This window comes from Anser anser, assembly GCF_964211835.1.
Source record: "Anser anser genome assembly, chromosome: 2".
Taxonomy (NCBI): Eukaryota; Metazoa; Chordata; class Aves; order Anseriformes; family Anatidae; genus Anser; species Anser anser.
This window is the reverse complement of record NC_139721.1, coordinates 119,199,005-119,213,671: the sequence shown is the minus strand read 5'-3', so window position 1 is coordinate 119,213,671 and position 14,667 is coordinate 119,199,005. Positions and strand designations below refer to the sequence as shown.

Genomic DNA, 14,667 nt, shown 5'->3' with positions numbered 1-14,667 from the left:
CAACCTGAACTGGGGAGGCAGAAATAAATAGCAAGAAGTATAAAGTATCAGTTTCAAAATAAAAATAAAAAGGATGAAAATCCATTTGTAACGTAGGACCAAGGTAGCACATTTTTCATCTACAATCTGTAGCACACTACAAATGGTATTTCTACCTGAGAGAATAAAGTTATTTTCCTGTCACTAATGCTGCTCTTAGCTACCCAGGAATACACATATGGAAGGACTGACCAGGAAGGATGTACCTTTCTGTTCCACTAGCTTCTGAACTTCCCCTGCATTCTGTGTACTGTTAGTGGCACCCTTTGTGAACAACCGTGCCTCTGAGAAATTTCTGCTATATAATAGAGAAGATCAAGAAATTCAGGCCCAGCTGGAATCAAAGCACTTAGTGTAGTCTCTCTGTACTATGCATCTTGTGTCCCAGAGTTTACTTAATGTTGCATAACATTCGAAATAAAATTAAAATACATATCCTAAAGGCTCAATTACAGCTCTAACTCTCTAGAAATACAGCTGACAACGAAAGAAAGTTCAAACAGTGTTATACTGTGAATACAAAAGCAATAGGTATCATCAAAAGAAAAAATGACATTGAGAAGGTCGCCTTTTTATGGTGACTGGTGCTGAAATAGATAGTATATTCAGGCATCTCCTGCTAATATAAGTCAAAGGAGGCAGAGAAACTGCAGTGTAGAAACATAAGAAGTACAAATGCTGCACCATAAAATGAAACACAGAAATGTGGTTTCAACTAGGCTACATTAGAAGTATCTATGGCTCAGTGAAAACTGAAGAATCAATTTTATTTTCTCATGAAGAAAAAGGAATACTGAAATCTAGGACAAAATTAAATGGCTTCAGAAAAGACTGGCAGATTTAGACTGAAATCTCTGCACAATATTTAGAGTTAGTTCAAGATCTACTCAGTCCAGAAGAAGGCTTCTGGCAGACGGATGGCAGTCTAATACTGCAGACATGACTGAAAATTCAAAATGCCAGTAGAAAGGACAACTCGGGTATCAGTTCACATCCACAGGGTAAAAAGGAATACAAAGCTCAAAACTGAAGTCCAGCAGAACACAAGAACCCTTACATTCTGTGATAGCCAACACGATCTAGGAAAACATGTCACAAAATGTATGTATAAAGAGAAACAAAAAAAATCCAATACATCGTGTCATTTTGCAAAGGTTTCCTGCATTAGCAGAGTGCACAACACCAAAAGGAGGTGATGAGAGCCTCGTTAAGTCTGATTAATTCCTCCCAGGACTTGTACCAGGAGATGAATGGACTATCAGCTAGAAAGCAAATGGGTAATAGTTTGCTTTGTGCATCAGCATCCAGCTAAAACCTAATGTATTGTCAGAACTGCAGTTTCTAATAAAACACCACTAATAATAGAAGATAAACAGTATAACCTAGATCTCACAGCAGTAGGCTTTTCTCACTTACATAATATATCAATTAGGTTATATCTCCATAAATTCTAGCAGTATCAAAGGAAAAAAAGCCCCAGCTTCTGGATTAAAAGTAACTAACGTCCTTGGTTTTACTAAGGCGGCTGCACTCAGAGGCAGAGGGAAAGTAAAATAATTCAGGAAAGTATGAAGACATCACAGAGAATGTAGAAGTCCTGGCAGAGTATGAGAACAGAGGTGGAGAAGTTCAAGCACTTCACGTTTCATGCCTCTAGGAAAGTTCTCCTTGGCCTAATATAGCATGGAAAGAGAACCTGAGTGCATTATTTTGGGAGTCACAGAGGAAACGGAAGAACAAAAAAAGAAAATACATTTAAACGTTATAGGAAAAATCACAGTTAGGCATGCGTTCCAAAGAGCTCAGCGAATAGTTTAAAAAGGAACCTGTTCCATTTCCTCAAAGAGAAGTAGTGCTCAGGGAACATGTTTGATGCTAAAGGTTTTTCTTCACTGAACACGTTCTCAAAACCTTCCAGATACATCTGCAATAGCTTATCCTCAACAGGTCATGTATTTCACTTCCCTTTTTGAGAAAAGGCTAAACTACATTTTTATTTATTCCAATATTCTAATAAAATCTCTAAGGTTTAAAGGTATGCCCAGTTAATGTCGTAATTAATGACTACAAAGTCAACTTTCCATTTCATTATAATTTGGACAGCTTACACACTTCAGAAGACTTGTAATTGGATTACTGATGATGAATTTTGAATGGTCAAAGCAAAACAAGTCATGCACATTTTGCTGCCTTCAAGGCCAAGACTCCAAACAATTAAAAACTTTCAAATAAATACTCTTGCAAACTTGAAAGCAAAGCCATAAACTACATTATTAAGTTCACTGTTATTGCAGCAGATTAATTAGTCATGCAATAGTTTATGGGTGCACAGAATAAGAAAGACTGTGCTCTAGCAGCAGCAAATATGAGTGTCTGTATCTCCAGGAGAACTGATAATATTTATTCTAAAAGATGCACCAAGTTTAACAGCAGTTGGAAAACAAATAAAAATTATAAGGGGTATTGTCTTCTACTGCATTCATTCATTCTTCAATTTAAATGGTTTTTATACCATCCTGGTATCCATTATTATGAATTAGGTATAAACTAGAATATCAGAGCAGAGGAGACAAGTTTACAGAAGGGGATAATTAGGGGGAGGATCGTCTCTTCATATTAATAATTGTACAAAATTTCCTCTTTAACCAAATTAATACAAATTAGGCTATCAAACAGTTGAGAGCCTCTCCTTTACATAAAAGCCAGATAGGCTTTTAGAGACAGTAGTTTGTGACATGTTGTTGACCCTCCAAGTGGATTTATTTAAATAAGAGTGGATTTATCCCTTGTATATATTCAAAACTAAAACTCTCCTGCTAAGCAGTATCTGCTAATATTTACTGATATCTACTGATGGCTATCTATTGATATTTACTGGGTTTTATTCCTAACATTTCAAAGCTACTTACTACTAAACTGTGAAGGAGAGCTTGAGAGTAAAAGTAATAGCAATACATTATTTTACCCACACAGTGCAGTTCTTTTAAGCTACAAATGTTGTTTTCTCTTCTGAATCTGTGATAGTTATGGAATACAATTGGTCCTTTATAGTGTTGCTTCGATTTTCCATGATCTCCTGTAGAACTACGTTTTGGTTTTTATAGCAATTAGGTTTTATTAAATACATTCCTTTGGAGATGGCTGACTTGCCTGGAACTATCCCTAGGCATGCATTCACTGTTGAACACAGTAGTGTTGATATGTTTTTGTTTCTTGTTTGTTTGCTTGAGCACACATAGGCTACTTTCTCAACTTCAGGAGGTTTGGAGAAGTTTCCTTGTGTTTAGCTGTTTCAGTACTTCACACTAATTTTATACAAGCCCTCACTAGAGAAAGCAATTTGCACCAAATATTTAGCATGTAAAAATAGTTGCAAAAAGTAACCAATGGAACAAAAAAGCAAATGCTATTCTTTTTTATATATTCCTTTACTATTTTCTAATTGTATGAAGATTGGGATCAATATTTCCTATTGATAATGGCAATTGGTTTAAAGCTTTCTGTGTCTGGATAAGTAATGGCAGGCTTTATTTGGAAACAGTCAAGCTAAAGCAGGCCTCTGCAAACAGTTTAAAAGTCCTGACTGGTATATCCCACATAACTCAGATTGTACATCCTGTGGAACAAGGTAGATAAGGCTGCAATTTGCTAGGTCCTGCTTTTTTGCCACCTAACCTTACCCATAAAAGTGGCCTAGAAGAAAGCTGGAGAGGGACTCGATCAGGGAGTGTAGCCATGGAACCAGCAATAACGGCTTTGAACAAATGGAGGGGAGATTTAGATCAGATGTGACATGAGGAAGAAATTCTTCAGTCGGAGCACAAAGCGCACGTGGGAATTAGGGCTGAAGATGCACCTTACTTCTGTTCTTTTCCGTAAAGAACAGAATGAAATTACCTGAAAACCAGTGTTAAAAATAAACCCAGGGCACAGGATGGGAGGTGCAGGGCAGTCCCTGTGGCCGAGGGGCAGCCCTTCTCTCTGGCAAGCCAAATGGCCCGGGGGAGCCAGCCCCAGAAAAGGGGCCCTCAGCCCCCCAACCCTCCTCCTTGTCCACGTGAGGGCATCTTCCAGGCCGCTCCCAACACAGCTGCCTTTGGCCACGCGTGGGACACTCCTTCACAGAGGCTTGCTGAGGCCACAGTGGCCACCACTGCCCGTGGACCCTATAAAACAGGCCCTCTGCAGCTGGCCCACCACTCGCTGAGCATCTCGGCCCTCTGACTGCCAGCTTGTGTGGCAGGAAGGAGACTAGGAGAGCAAGGCGAGCGGCAGGCCTCCTTGGTGTGCGAGGACAGCAATGCCGTCCGGTGAAGCACCAAGAAGGAATGCACCTGAGCAGAAGGAGAGGTGTCGTGGGCGGAGGGATGGCGCCGGGGGCACAAGAGACACCAGTGCCCGAGGGACCTCTGGCGCCCAGCCCACAGACACATACAGGCGGTACCATTGGCACCGCAACGATGCGGGGAACAGGCCGGCCCCTCAAACACCCAGCGACAGGGGGCCTGGGCCTTGCCATAGGAGCAACGGTGACGTGGGGCGAAGGTGGGAACATCAGGCAGACGGCCGCGGGGAGCAGAGGCGTGCCCATAGTCTGGGACACAGTGCAGGACCCAGTAATGGCCGTAAGCCAGATGGCACCGTCGGACCCATGCATGAAAATCAAGCCGACAGAGGCATGGGACCGAGGCGTGGGACTGGACGACCCCCTGGTTCGGCACCCTGGCCTGAGAACATTCCGGACAGAAGGCATCCCGTTTGGGCAGTCCTGGGCAAGGACTGGCTTACCCTTCTGCCTAACACTGTGGAGCCCATGGAGCTGGATCCACCAGATGTGGAGGAACAGATGGAAGTGGATCCACCTCTGCCAGAAGAGAACCGGCACTACTGCGGCATGTCTTTGTGCTCTGCCATCCGACAGCACCAACAGCATCGCAGGAGTGCCCGGCGAGCCCCCTACTCGTTGCTCAGGCTCCATCGCAAGCATTAGCTTGGAGCCACCAAACACCACGGACATCCCGCAGGCTTACCTGCAAGATGTCCCGGCAATAAACAGCTCTTGCCGATTCTCAGGGGTTGTGTGAGTGCTTCCTTTTGGGGGGGATTGGGCTAAAGTTGTGCCAGGGGAGGTTTAGGTTGGATGTTAGGAAGAACTTCTTTACCGAAAGGGTTGTTGGGCATTGGAATGGGCTGCCCAGGGAAGTGGTTGAGTCACCATCCCTGGAGATCTTTAAAAGATGTTTAGATGTAGAGCTTAGTGATATGGTTTAGGGGAGGACTCGTTAGTGTTATGTCAGAGGTTGGACTCGGTGATCTTGGAGGTCTCTTCCAACCTAGGTGATTCTGTGATTCTGTGATTGCATCTTTTATTCCCATCACTTATGGCTGCACAACCCTATCCAAGGCAAGCAATTTGCACGAGCAGTAGGGATGAATACTTCAGACTCTAGAACATTTTTTAAGTCTCAAAACCACGTTAATACACATATGCGTTATGAACTATGAAGTGATTTGTGGTTTTCTTTTTACACAAAATTAAAGAAAAGCAAAACCAGTGATGCAATTGTTGACATCACCATGATTCATCCTTATTTTTCTAAAAAATTGCAGAGAGATCTTTTCCTGTTGCTTCTCCCACACCCAAGTAACCAACTGAGGCATCACTCAGGAATTCAGAACTCAGAACTCTTTTGGAAATGCTTCTGTTGAAAAGGAACATAAGATAGCTGCTAAAACCAATTAAGTTATCAATAAACTACAGAATTTTGTTTTTGCTATGAAGAAAATGCCAGTCTTAGACACAAAGGGAAGAGACTCAAAGTAGGTTCAGGGTGGGAGATTAATTCAAATCATTTAGTAATTTTTAAAAATTACAATGAAAATTGGTGTTAGCTGGCCATCAGAACTTCATTTTGTGCCACTTTTTGTTTAGAAGCATTCAGCCTAATGCCTCCTTTGTCTCCATCTTGGCCTTTTGCTCAGTTAGTTTGCGTATAAACTCTGTAAAGCAGCAAAGTCCCCATATGTTTGAACTTCTGCTGCATGGGGCAGGTTTTGTGGTCAGGAAACAAAAACACCCTCTACTGTCAAAAAAGCTTCCTCCTTCACAGCATATTAAATTAATCTCCAGTGAAAGTCATCCTTTACCAATTAATATTGTTTTCCTGTTACAAAGGTGCATTCGGGAGTCTATTCTGCTTTACTGAGCTTGATTGTACCACTGCAGGCTAACTGAGCTTTGCTAGCAGGCACTGAAGTTTAATAGAAAAATATTTCTGTGCTTGCAAATCAGGATACTGTTGGGCATCGATGATTTTTTCTTTGAAACAAATGATGTTAAGCACACTGAAAAGCTTTGGTTTACACACTCGGGCCCTATCAGACAGGCACTAGAGCTGGCTAGCTGCCATTTTTGAAAGCTGTTTCAGAACCTCCTGATCCTTCACAATTTCTGGCAATAAATTTCTGTATGACTTCCATCTAAACAAAAACATTGGAATTAGTCAGTCACAGTTACTACAAATGCTAAGTTTGTCCTAGGTGTTGATATTCAGGGAGTTAATATGCATAGACTCTACCATGGAATGACAAAACTGAAAGTTGCAACACCCTCGTGGGAGTTTTTATCCTCTGCAGCTAGATAAATAAAGCCCTACGCCCTTGAGTTAAAAACTAGCTGAGGCAGATCAGTTCCACGTGGGACATTCCTTGCCGGTTTGGTATGCTGATAACAGGGTTTGGATGCTGCTGGTACTGCTAGACTGCACATACTGTAAGCAAAGGTCACTGAGATTGTCACACTCAATGGCTTTGCACACGTTTGGATTGCACAACTTGCGTTGTTTTCTGATGCACGGCAGTGGAACAGCACAAATGTAAGCAGCAAGGCAAAAGCAGCCCACTGCTGGTGAGAAGTAAGATTGCATCTCACTAAAGGTGACCAGAGGCAGCACGAAAGTTGCCCCACCTCCATCACAGGGATGCGACTAGCTTGCTGTGCGAGATCTCCCCTCCATCCTGAGGCACTATGCATGGAAAAGCCCAGCAAGTAGGGTTTATAGAAAACATTGCACTAGAAACTCCAGTTGCAATACTCTAAAGCTTAGATAATGATCTGATGTCCAAAAGCATGCATTATTAAACCTTTATAGAATCACTCATTACCACCTGTCTAGAAAAAGGCTGAACACAGGAAAGATGTCATAATTACTGCTGCTTTATCAAATCGCTCCTTAAGTCACTGTTGGAGATCAGCATGGCTCCATGCTTCCTGCTCAACAAATTTCCCAGCAGCTACATGACTTTGATCATTCAGCTTTCCACTGTCTTTTTTGAAAGCCACTACGGCTTAGTCTGTTGGTTTTCAGTTTCTTCAGGCTGCTAGTAGAGGTCAACCCTGTTCTCCTCTCTGAGCTTTTGCTCTCCTTAACGCAGGAAAATACCTCTTACATGAATATGATGTGAGACCCTTGGCAAGCTGAGCTTGACAGGCTGTCTCTGACGTATCTTAATTAGTTCTGCTGCTATCACTGTGGTTCGTATTGACCTTAAGGGAGCCACTTTTGACTGACTTCTGCTATAGTCCATAGATATCACAGGCACGCTTCCCTGTCTTATTGGTAGCATCTTTATTAAGGACAGCAGGACTAAGACTTAATGGTGCTGGAACTGGCACTACTGTTTGGCAGCTGGGGCTTAGTTTGGACTTAGAGAACATTTTCCTCAACCCTTGCCAGAAGAAATGATACAACAGTACAATAGCTCCATCAGTGCTTCTCTTCTGCCCAAATCCACTCACATGGGAATCTTCCTCCTGAAGTGCTCTAAGCTGTATTGTCAACCCCCCCTCACTGTATCACCCGAAATGGCCCCGCACAACCATCCGCTCTGCAGTCTTACGGTCACAAGCTGAGGTACAAGCAGCCCCTCCTGTAGCTTATGTGGTGGCCACTTACAAAGCAGGCAAGCACAGGGCAATATCCGTGCTCTGTGCAGGCTCCTAGCGGCAAGGTGCATCTCTGGCTGCTGCCACATGGCAGGGCTCTCTACAGTGCACAAGCTAAAACAGCACGAGGTCAGCACACAGTGAATTAGGGTTTCTTCAGTACTGATAGAAGGATGAAGACAGAGAGGCCAAAAATCACATCTATCGCGGTACAACCACCATGCTGGCTTCCTTGCTCTGGTAGCTTACACTTTTTCTTTCCTGGGTCCACTGCCACCCTGTGAGTCCCACACAGCAGACCTCTTGCAGATCATATGGCTTTACACAACTGACATCGTACACCCTGCCCTTCATCAGCTGTCAGCTTGGCTTGGTACTCAGCCCAAAAACTCCCAGACTTCGTTCCTGCTATGAAGAACCACCCATTCTGAGAATGTCACCTGAGATTTAACGAAGTAAGCAGCCAGACTGCCCAGGTGGAGCCACGAGATAAGGTGATTCTCTGAAGTTTCTCAAGAATCTCTTAAGAGAGGTTTCTACATCTATTATGCACTTTGTGGATAATAAAACATTGGCTGGCACAATTGCCGGAGTTTTTACATTTTGCATGAAGAGTCAGTAAGCTGCATTTTATTAAATACAGGTATTAGTTTTGCTGGGCATGCATAGTGTATTTTTAATATATAACATTATAGATATAGATTTTGTTATCCTACCTGAATTATTTTTAATACATCTCGCATAATAACACGATTTGCCTCAATTCTAGGACAACAGAATAAGAACATGCTTTCGCTTTGAATCTTTACTGGTTTCATAATCTGGAATATGCCCTTTGTACATACCTTCCTTATATGAGTGACTCATGTATTAATCGTTACTTCTTATGGCCTTAGTCCCTGATCCTGCATAACTTTAGTCAAATAAATTGGCTCTGCAGGTGCCAAAATGAGTGAAGTCAGACCAAAACACAAGTAAATTGCCTTTCTGTGCAGATGATTTTGGGTTGTTGTTAGGTTTATTTCTACTCTCAGCTATGCAGGATCAGCACAGATGTGTCCTTGTAGCTAAAAAAAAAATAATAATGTCTTTGCTGTGCTAAAAGCTAATTTTAAATAAACTTTTATGACTATAGCTTTTAAAGCTAGCGTAGAAAAACATTTCTACCTTCAGCTGTCAGATAACAGCAAGAACGAGCAGCTCTGCCAAGAAAGGTGAGCCAGGATGGCAAGCAGATGGAAGCAGCGCCCTCCCTAGCAAGGGTTTGGTCCCACACATCCCACACAAGAGCAGGTCCCGTGACAGTGGCCAAGTTCAGCTAAAAGTCCACTAATGACAAGTCTGCAGACACCAAGATCAGCTCAGGAAGCCAAGGATCAGGGTTGGCAAGTCCAGGATTACACACAAAGTAGTTCAGGCAGGGACCAACAGCAAGGCCTGAGCTGAAATGCAGCTCCTCAGCTAATGGGTGGAGTATCCATGGATGGAAATGCGCATCCTCATCTCATGAAGTTTCTCACAGCTCTTTCTTGTAACCTAGCTGATACAGAGCAAGCCAATCCAACCTTACACAGCAGCACTACACCAATGCTGTCTGTGAACAGAGACACCAAAGCCTGGGGAGATAAGGAAGCGGTTCCAGAGGAGAATTACAGAGAAAGATGGTTACAGGTTGGTCAAGGCAATGACCTAGGAGCTCACTGAGGGCCCTGACAGCAGTTTAGGCATAATATTATATAAACCCTTTTTAGCTATGCATTTCCACTTGGACATTTGAAAATGGAGTACCCTTCTCTTGTATTTCATCCTCTGCTTCCTACATCAAATGCTCACAAAACCATACCACGCTGAGGCTTTCACTTTACTTGAAATGAACCAATAGTTACTTTCTGATTTTACCACTTTGCATTGAATGTTTCACAGTGAATTTACATTGTTTATTGTTTCTCAATGTTTACATTGTGAAAATGACAAATGATTTCATCAAATTTGAATGAAACAAAAAATCAATTATAGAACTGCATACAGTTCTTCACGGTCTAGGTCAATTAAAAGCTATTAAACAGTAACAAACTGACTTTCAGACACACCTGATGTATCAGCTAAGCACATCCTTGATCCAACAGGAATCGTGAGGCATAATTATTTCTAAAAATCAGTCACTACATCTTTCTACAGTAACTTGATGTGGATGTTTCCTTGAAACTGTGTAAGACTTTGAATTTCTGATATACAGGTAGAAATGAAGGAATACATACCTATGTCAGCATTCGCTATGTTAATGGAGCCGCCTTTACTGTCCCCATCTTTATTTTGGAAATTCTATACTTCACATCTAGTTTTACTAAAATTTTCTAGGAAAAGCACTTGGGCCATTTTTCCATAACCTTTTCAAACTGTTAGTACAGCTATGAACCAATTAAAATTCATTCTAGGTGTTGTAAAAGTCACTGGAAAACAGCAGAGAGACTATAAGTGATCTATTCTGATTCCAGATGATTGGACAAAGCATCAGCTGAATTATGGACAAACCAGTCCACCCAGGATAAAGCAGAATTTTCCTAATTGCAGCACTCCCTGGGATAATGGTGCATACACAGAAAAAAAACTGGTATTCTTTTTGTTCCTAGCTGAGAACAGTTATGTAACATGGACACTAGCCAGGACAGTTTATCTAAAGATCCAGATTTTAATTTCATTGTGCGTTTGGTTTTGCTTTTTTGCTGTAATCCCTTTGCAGTCAACAGAATGCAGGAGAAAGTTGACACATGGTCCAAACCTTTCTGGACTAATAACTTTGCAAAAATGTTATGTAGAATTTCATAGAAATAGGGATAAACAGTACGTAAATTCAATTCACTCCTAATCTTCAATTACACTCAATATGTGCTTGATAAGAACGCTGTGTAGCTGTAGGAGTACTGTTCTGTGGACTGGGGCTGCACAGTCATGGGAGGTTCGTTTTACAGTTTTGCAAGAGATCCAGTCACGACGTTGCGTGGAGGCAGGGCAACTATGCAAGCAAGAGTTATCTGCAAAGCACGACTCAGTGATGAGAGTGGGACATAGCTACAAGAAGCACTAGAACAGAGATGCTAGTTAGTCTCTAGCATGAGGGTCACATCAGAGACGCTGATCTATGCTTTGCCAATTGATCTCTTTAGGAAAGCTGACTTAAACAGCAGAGAAGTAGCCCTACATTCTTCCACTATCACCATTGTCCTAGCTTCCAAAGACAAAGGTCTTTGTTATTGTTTGCTTTGTAGAGGAAAGGTTAGAAAGAAAGCATTCCCTGCATGCCTTCAGAATGGTTCAGTGAGTAAGGTGAGATGAAGGCTGGTTCAACTGTAAGAATGGAAGATGGAAGAGGAAGTAACTTGATGCCATCTGCACTTCAAAAAGAAAGAGAAAAAAATCTCCCCATATGTAGAAAAAAAGCCTTTTTTTTTTCTTTTTTAGGAATATCTTTTAATACCGTTTATTTATAGGACAGAGTGATGACAACCAATTCTTCTAAATATAGTTCACTGCCTAGGGACTGCAGGCAAGGAACACTAACCCAGCAAGCACCTGCATTTCCCAAAATCTGTGTGGTGTATTGCCTTGAGCCCACATAATTCTGTCTCATATATAGATGCCATATTCCAGAATACAAATCTAATAGCAGTAAATTGCTTAGTGAGACATTTACTTCTTACACTATGGGCTAAGACATTTGTTCCACAAATACTTAAGCTGGAAAAGGCACAGAAACATGGCAAATTCTCCAGTTTGAAACCCTGTGCATGTATTTTTCACAAGTAAAATTAAAATGGCTTTTAACCATCAGAAATCTTTCTTTTCCTCATTAACTTTTATCCTTAAAAATGCAGAATAGTCAGCCAAAGTAGAGTAGTGCTGGGAAGTCTGAGATGAGAAGAGGCATAAATGAGAAATACTTGAATTAGGAAAAAGGAGTGGAGAGCTGACAAAATAAGCACAGATAAGAGGTGGGAAAACAGGCTATGTGAAGTAAAGGATGAGGGGGATTTGATGGTGGACTTGATGAAGGAGAGGAAACCTAAACTGGGAGGAAAGTAAAATGTTTGTGCCTCTTTTCCCGTCTTTAATGTGCATTTCTTTTTGGGAGGACTTTTAAGCTACCGGGCAGTCACTGGGAATAACAAAAGAAAAAGGCTAAATCTACTTCCACTTCTGGTCAACCTTCAAAGAAGTCAGAGACTGTGGGACATGCAAAGCACTTTCTTAATTCTATTATGCAGTCACATCAATGTTGAAACCAGGCAGGAACCTCATACTCATATCTGTCTTAAAGAAGTGTTAGAAACTGAGATGTCTTATGAAAATATGAATTATCATATCTCCGTCTTCTTCCCTTTGAGGTCATCTCCTAGGACAGGCTGACCTGTGCTACCTAGTCCATATCCAGAGTTAAGTAAATGAGTATATACTGCTGAAGAAGTCACAGAGTTTTGCCAGTCCCACACTTACAAAATAGCCTGTATAAAAAGAAATCCCTACAAAATCAGCAAGAGAATTTAGATTAACTCAAGGTGTGTTTCAAGACTGTAATATATTCCAGTCCAATAATTACCTAATTAAATTTAAATTATATTTGTATCTTTTATACAGAACACTGAAAATAAAAGTAAATGAAACTGTTATTTAATGCTTTTACATGTATAATAAGAAAACTTTTGTACAATAATCTATTAGATGATACAGCATATTAAATGGAAATTTTTCTGACTAGGTAGGTAATCAGGAATATTTTCAGAAATTTGCAAATAAAGCTACATATTTTAAACTATTGTAGTTTCCCTGTATTTTCCTGTTGCCAGATGTTTCTGCTTTGTACAGGACTATTTGCAGTTGTAGATTAGCACTGACATATCTTATTATCTCTGGGTACTGAGTTTTGAAAGGAGCTTGTCAGGTTTTGATAAACGCGTGGATGTCAGACAAATAGAGAACTTCCTAGAAAAGAGGAACAAACATCCTAGCAATATCTAGAACAGTTAAAACAGATTAATAGATTAAAGTGCAGTGACTCTGCATGTATGTAGTCTAGAACATGCAAACAGGGAATCTCAGAGCTTTATACTGCCCTTATAGGAGTTATTTTTGTTCTTCTCAATGGATGCTTAACCCATGCTATGTTTTTTATCAGCATGTGTAAAGTCAAATAAAGCAATGAAGAAAAGAATGGATCTATCTCTGTATACATTGGACCAACACACCACTTAAATAGAGGAAAACTGGAAATTCAGAACCTAGCAGTGATCTCATTGTTTATTGCTTTCTCCTCCATCCAAAATGCATCTTTGCTTTCTATATCAGTCTTCCCCTTTTCTCCTGTAATGGAATGATAGGTCAAAATACCAAACCATCTACCTTCTGACATACATTAGGTAAGTCAATATTGACTGAGTCTTCTGGGGAGTTAGCTAATCAAATCTGTCAAATCTTTGTGGTGGTTTAGTAAGCCCAGATGCCTGTTTCACCTATCAGAGGAGCACATACTTTTGCCATAGCAAACCTGGCATATGGGAATATGTGCTCCTGCCTCAGCTGCTTCCATACAAAGCCCAGAATCTGAGGGCCCTAACACCCGTAATTCAGGCAAACAGTTGTCTGGCTTGATATATAATAGCCCGTAGCGCTCTGTCACTTCACTTTAGCTGGTTGGTTGTTGTGTAAGGTTGAGCAGAACGTGTCTGAGTCTCTGTAACTTCAGTTCATTGATTGCACATGGACTGTCACTGCTGCAACATGAGGATGTGCTCTTTTACAAAGAGGCTACTCTTCTTATTTCCCTGAAACTACCTTTCAGATTGCCTTTGCTCCTAACCTACCTCATTAGCAATGTAAGGTATGATGCCAGATTGTGACCTCAAGCAAACATGCAAAAACAAAATTTCTACAACCAACTTGAAAAAAGATTAAAATCTCCAGCTGAGATTGGTACAGCCTGCTAGAATGACAGGCTGGTATCTTCCATCTGTACGGTTAGGTTGCCTGAACACATCTGCCTGAGTCTGCAGATGAGGCCTAAAATAACATTTGTGGGGTTTGGTTTTGCTAACATCAATGATCTGACAGCACTTGTTTTAACAGTAGAAAAGTTATTTGTTGCTCTTTCTTCTCCATTGTCTGCAACATTTTCTTTTAAAGCTTTCATATTAATATTAAAAACTGCTAAATGTGCATTAGGAAGACAGCTTTGACAAAAAAGTTTACCACAGATGTCTCAAAAACACCAGTCCTCATCAAACCAGTAGTATGGATCATCTGTATTTTTTTTTCTGGAGAAGGGTGGTGGAGGGAGAACACCATGATTCTGGCTAAAGGAGGAAGGGAAAGGAATATTTGACAAAACATACTTATTCCTCTCACAAAAAGCCCCCGGCCTGACCTGCTTCATTACTTGGCAGCTCAGTTCCTCCACATCTCCGCGCTTCACTGACTTACTCCAAAGCTTTTCAACGCTTCCCCGACACTAGGAGAAAGCAAAAGCGTTTTAATGGGGACACATACGACTGAAATATATGTTATTAGCCGAGTAGAAAACCCTGACCGTAAGAATACACCAAACCACCAGCGCGACCTCCACTTTCGGTCCGCGGCCCCCAACCATGCCTCGCCCTCCCCGGGGCTGTCCCCAGCGGGCACGGAGCCGGCCC

At 41.4% G+C, this 14,667-nt stretch overlaps 1 long non-coding RNA gene across 1 annotated transcript; it reads right to left on the bottom strand.

Annotated features, from left to right (window-relative positions):
- Positions 1 to 9,561: 9,561 nt before the first annotated feature.
- On the bottom strand, positions 9,562 to 14,597 carry LOC310893781. Its single transcript, XR_014579282.1, has 3 exons — positions 14,562 to 14,597; positions 14,400 to 14,483; positions 9,562 to 9,600 (listed from the first exon to the last, which is right to left on the bottom strand). It is a non-coding gene; the product is annotated as an uncharacterized lncRNA (long non-coding RNA).
- Between the last annotated feature and the right edge of the window lie 70 nt (positions 14,598 to 14,667).